At 41.3% G+C, this 6030-nt stretch overlaps 1 long non-coding RNA gene across 1 annotated transcript; it reads left to right on the top strand.

Moving 5' to 3' along the window:
• The first annotated feature begins 2284 nt into the window (after positions 1–2284).
• Positions 2285–5768, top strand: LOC128832031 (uncharacterized). The gene is made up of 3 exons (XR_008443875.1): positions 2285–2350; positions 3751–3851; positions 5475–5768. It is a non-coding gene; the product is annotated as an uncharacterized LOC128832031 (long non-coding RNA).
• Positions 5769–6030: the final 262 nt, after the last annotated feature.

Here is a 6030-nt window from a genome sequence, read left to right as displayed (position 1 = left end):
TCTTGCAGGCAGATCCTGTGCTCATATAGATTACATATCTTATTTGAATGAGTTGGCATGCACCATCACTGAATGTTATACTTTTTATGATATTACAAAAATATTGAAGAATATAGCCATATGCTACATGGTTCCATCATGTTGCCTCAAACATGGCCTACCCTCTTATTAAACAAAAAATTTGGTGATGTGGACTTGCCAGTGGAACATGAAGATGCATTGAGATTCAACACAGAAACAAGATTAGTTTTTGAACTAGTAATAGATAGGAATGATAGTCTAGTGGTTAGCAAGCTACTTTGGGACTCAGGACACTTATCTTTAATTCCCTACTCTACCACCAACTTCCTGGTGACCGTGGAGCAGTTACCTAGCCTTTCTGTGCTTCAATTTTCTTCCCCACCCCCTCCAATGAAATGGGGATAACTGTTCCCTACTTCCCAGGGATGTTGTCAGGATAAATATATTAAAGACGATGAGATATTCAGATACTGTGGTAGTGGGAGTCATATAAGTATCAAAAGTAGAGGAACAAACCCATTTTCAGGGTCTGACCATTAGTTTGGTTCTAGGAATAAGTAAAAGGTTGAGACGAGAAGGTCATTTGGGCCGCTGCTGTAAGGTACAAAGTATTTTGTGAGTAGAAGCATGCTCCCTGCACTCTTTTTCCTGCCAATGGTAGTATGGAGCAGTCAACACCTCATGGGAGGTGCTCAGCACCTTTTAAGATTGGACCTTGCCAATCCCTGGATGTTTTTATAAAGACCAGTCCAAAACTGCATGGAAAAATTGGCTAATATACAGATTAAAATACAGACTTCCCTCTCCTCCCCCCATCCCCAAGATTCCTGTGGTCACCTCTTTGAGGAAAGTTTTCCGTTACACAGGACTGCTTTATTTAAAAACTATAATGAATGTAAGGACAAAATCAGGTCCAGCTTGCCTTTTACCATTGTGACATACAAACTAGGTCAGTTACCGGCAAAACTTATTTCTCCCAAACTCTGCATTCCTTTTTCAATATTTAGATGAATATTTTCTGGCTAGCTGGTTTAAAGTAATGGTTTCTGTAAGTAAATCTTGCCTTTCATATTAAATCCCATCAATTGCAGTGACACTTGCATAGGAGAGCAAATCTGATCAGCTACAGATTTCCCCATTGCTGAACTCAGCCAGAAAAACCCTCCTGACTACAGCAGAAATGTTAGCAGTAATCCTAGAAAAATCGTATGTTGCCAGCACTTAATGGCTGGTTCATTGATTAACCGCCTGAGGTAAACAGAGGGAAGTTAATACTGTAACAAACCACTGTGGTTTATAATATCAGTGACTGCATGAAACTACTGAGTTTCAGAGAACTACTGCTGGTATAAACTATATTCAACAACTTATCCTAGCAGTATTATATATTTAAAGAAAGAATGATAGGCTGCCTAGAGCATTGGTTGTTTCATACAGTTAGCAGCCCTATTCGTCCTGTCAGAATACCTGGATATGTTTATAATTTTACTTTTAGATCGATGCAAACTTTATAGGATAGTGTTTCTTTCTACCTCTCTGACAGTAGCAAATGCCAGTGCAGTCAATATAAGGAATTGATGAGCTCAGCACCAGAGCATATAGTGGTAATCGAAGTAACGGCAGCAAAACTTGAACCAGTCATTAGAGGGAGAAGGTATTACAGACTAATTCATTAATTTGTTAAGCTACCATGTCAGCTAGAAGAAGAATTCTCTGTAGTCAAATGCCCTTAATAGGATATGCTGGGCTCTGAACCTAAGTCAGTTCTGATGAAGAGAGTTTTTAAGTCCTGCATAGGGTACAGGGGGAAAGTGAAGCATAACAAAAATGTTTATAGTTACATCCATCAGTGCAGTCCTAGGATCTGAGAAATTTACATTATTGACTAAGGTGTGAATTAGGCACAAGAGTTATTTCTAAAGGACTTCAATAGATCCCAGTTGTTATGTTTGGGTAAACCGTTGGTAAGAAACAAGGAGACATTTGGAAAAATAGAAATTGCCTTTTGTTAGACACTTCACTCAACTGATCATGATAGAGACTTCTCTCAAATTCGTAAAGCCCAGGACCCTGCAACAAGAGAATGAGTGACAACACACTCAGCCATGAAGTATTACATCATCAGAACAACACTCATTGGTGCACAATTCCAAGAGATCAGGACATGGTTACCTAGCAACTACTGATAGCTTATTAACCCGTTTCTTAGTGTGCCTGTTGTTCAGTAAGCTTATGTTAAAAAGAACCTTATAACTAAAGAGATGTCAAAGCCATCTGGAAACAATCAGGGTATCCTTGATCGAGAGCCGGTCTTCAACTTGAGGAGAAGGTAGGCATTTTGCTACCCATCCAGCTACTTCTCCTACTGTGGCTGCATCCATGTATTAATGTCTGGAAGTTTGAGAGCCCATGCTGAATTCCATAAAAGCAGAGGTTTTCCTTAATGTCATACATAAAATTTCTGATCAGAACATACAGGGGAATGTTGTTTTTTCACATAAAGAACTTTAGAAAGACTAACCCAATTATGCTCAAACTTTAAAAAAAGTTAGACTCTGGGCTAAGACCAAGCATGAAAAATTTACAGACAAAAAGGAATTTGGTTCAAAAAGTTATAAATTACCAACAAAAGGAAGGCTGTGATAGCATGTCCACACCACACAGGATTGGAAGGGGTTAGGATGGCCACACCGGCTGCACCACGAGGAGGAGCCAGGGAATTAATGGAGAGCAGGCTCAGCTGTGCAGGAACAGGCGGGGCCGGTATAAAGCCAGGTACCTGGCAACAGACAGGCTGCAGGGAAAGGCTGCAGGAAGGCAGTTAGCAGCCATTCCCTGGGAAGAGGGAGGAAGGTTCTTGGAGCTAGTATTCCCAGAGAGAGAAGGGGAACCAGGTGTTGTAGGAAGCAGATCAGGGAAGGAGCAGTGAGGGCAGAGAGAGGAAGCCCAGAACTGCTGATCCCTGAACCGGAACCCAGAAATGAGGGTGGGCCTGGGTTCCCCTATCAGTCACCAAGGTCCTGGTATGGAACTGAAGCAGTGGATGAGAAGACTGTCTAGGACTGCTGATGGACTGTACCTGGAAGGGGGAATGTTTAGTGACCTTGTCACAGGGTTAAGTCATGAAGGAGACACTGTGAGTCCTGAAGTGAGAGGAGCTGCAGATAGGGTGACTATACGTCCTATTGTGGCTGGGACAGTCCTTTTTTTAGACCCTGTCCCGGCTGTCCTGACTGTTTGATTATCAATTGGCAAGAGAAAATGGGACAAATGCCCAGTTTTGTAAAAAAAAGTGGGTTGGGACCCCTAGCAGGGTGTGGAGGAACGTATGGGAGAGAGGGGGACAAGTGGCAATGTCAGCCCTGCACTGGAGGGAGGGCTAGGGAGAGAACTTGGGCCATCTGGCCTGCCCCACATGTAGGGAGGAAAAAGGGGTTTGGGTGGTCCAGCGTGTGGTAGGGGGGCTCAGACTGCCAGTCCCAGGCACAGGTGGGGGATAGTGGAGCTTAGGCTGGCCCCGGGTGCCAGTTGCTAGGGGAACCTCAGGCTGGCCCCGCAAACAGGTAGGAACCAGTGGGGGAGGGCTGGGGCTGGCCCCAGAGGGGAGGGGGACATCAGCCCAGCCTTGTGCAGACAGAAGGCAGGGAGGGCTTGGGCCAGCCCCGTGTGGAAGGGGGGCATGATTCAGGCTGGCCCGGGGGGGCCCCCATTTTCCCATTGTCACCCTAGCTGCAGACGAGAGTTGAAATGATGGCATACAAACCATGGATGGGGACATCGGCCTCGAGAACTAATCCCAAGAGTGACCAGAAGAAGATGCCAGCCCAGTGGTGAGTGGAGCACCCCGTGCCAAAGGCTTGTATATTAGATGCTGGAAATTAAACTTTCCTGTAACTACCACAGAAGTTATAAGCAAGCCACACTTTGTTCAATGAATGGAATGACATGGATTTTGCCACAACAGAAAGTAAAAAACTTATTGAGGTGGCAATAGCAGAGACAGAGAACACTGCAAAGGGTATGTGGTTGGAGGATAACCATTAGAGTTGGCTGAAATTTTTTCAACAACTTTTTTTTTGTTGAAAAATGACATTTCGTTTAAAAAAAGTGTGTGTGTGTGGGGGGGGGGAGTTGTGAACTATTTTTTTTCTGCTTTTCATCAGAAAACTGAAATGTTGGGGCTTTTCAGTTGCCAAAAACTAAGTTGTCAGTTCTCAGGTTTTCAGTGAACCTGACATTTTTCATGGATTTTTTTGATGAAATAAAAAAAGGTTGTGGGGAAAAATAATTATCCTAATAACAATAAAATTCTTCATGAGCTCTCATCACTAGTACCGACCATGTTTCCCCCAATGCCAGAGAAATTAAACTCTTACTGTATAGATTTGCAATGCATTCAAATAATGGTAGACGTGATTTATTGTGCTATGCATGATTTAGAGCATCGTGTTTATTAACTATGTTTATTACAAGCCAGTAGCACATCTGCAGTGGCACTATATGACCTTTCACAATAAAAACCAAAAAAAACAGTGGCAGGCAGAAATTATATAGAAAGGCCCTTTACTGCAAGAGTGTAGCCTTTACAAATTACAACCATTAATTTCTATATGAAAGTGAATCAAATAATAGAGGTAATGCTGTGCCTGTGCTTGAATTAATCTCTTTCCAGGTCTCCTTAGATATAAATATTAATGATATTAGAGAGGCAAACATCTAACAGCAACACTGAAAGCAGGAGCAAGCTAGTATTGTTCAGAAATTAACCAAACACTGTCACCATTCCTTTCGCTTCAGTTTACCTGATTAATATGAACCTAACCAGTACCGCTCTCCTTGATATCTCTATGAAACCTGCTAAAATGAAAAGGAAAAAGTCCACTCAGAGGAGAAACATTTTGTTTGCGTCTTGTTGCTAGGGAAACCTGTACAAATTCCTTTCAGAAAACACACTTAACTGCTTAGGCTAGTCAGACTTCAACCTGGTATCAGGGAAAGAAAATAAAGACTGAAAACAAACAGGGCAACATGCCTGTCAAGCCGGGGATGGGGGAGGACTAAAAAGGAAAAGGCATCTAATAGAGAAGAACATCTATCATTTAAGGCAGATCAGACCCTATCTATCTCTATCTATTGTTCCTTCTGTAGAGGAACCATTTGCTTCCAACTAAATATAAGAGAGACTGTGTGTCTTGTTTTAGTTATCGAGCTGATGGTGTTAAAAATCATCTGCCAACTGGAAATCCATTTATTAGGCTTCTCTGATCCATTGTGAAAAGGAAGCCAATTAAAATTATTAACAAAATGATCTCCCGGTTTTTAGTTTGAAGTGTGGTACTGACTCAGAATGGAACAATATCAATAATTATCAGCTATTTAGCTGGACATCTTTTGTCTATCTTGTTGAATTTTCTTTTTGCTTTTTTCTGATAGCAGTTTCATTAAACATTTAGGGACAAATTCTGGAACACTTCAGGACTGGCCATGTTAATGTTGCAAAAGCAGCTTTATTGTGATCTCACATCCTGGCCTGCCCAGACCCCCCCTCACCGAACTTCACCTCCCCTCCTCTGCTACACCATTTCCTGAAGAGATTATTAATTTCAGCAGCTGGCTGGGGTCTCTGAGGCCAAGTCGGCACACATGTATAAATTACACTGGTCAACAATTTTTGAGAAGTCGTCTGCTTCAGAGATAAAATGTGCTATTTATTATGTATTTTGATGTGCTGAATTCAAATATGATAATTAAAACAACTGATTGGCTACTGTTTCTAAGATATTTAAGTTTTTACATTTTATGTCTATGTATATTGTGTAGATAGTAGAGTTTTAATCATAAATTGTAAACCTAGGTCTTTTCATGTGTTTATGGTTGCTTTACATGATAATATTTCACCTATCCTGTTTATGTAACACTTTGAAAATCAGCAAAAGGGTTATATAAATAAAATTTATTATGAAACAAAAGGCAAAAAACTATTATGTACATACTTTAGTCCTATTCAGT

This window comes from Malaclemys terrapin, chromosome 2 (assembly GCF_027887155.1).
Source record: "Malaclemys terrapin pileata isolate rMalTer1 chromosome 2, rMalTer1.hap1, whole genome shotgun sequence".
Lineage (NCBI taxonomy): Eukaryota > Metazoa > Chordata > Testudines > Emydidae > Malaclemys > Malaclemys terrapin.
The sequence above is the reverse complement of the archived record's forward strand: the minus strand, read 5'-3'. Positions and strand labels throughout refer to the sequence as shown.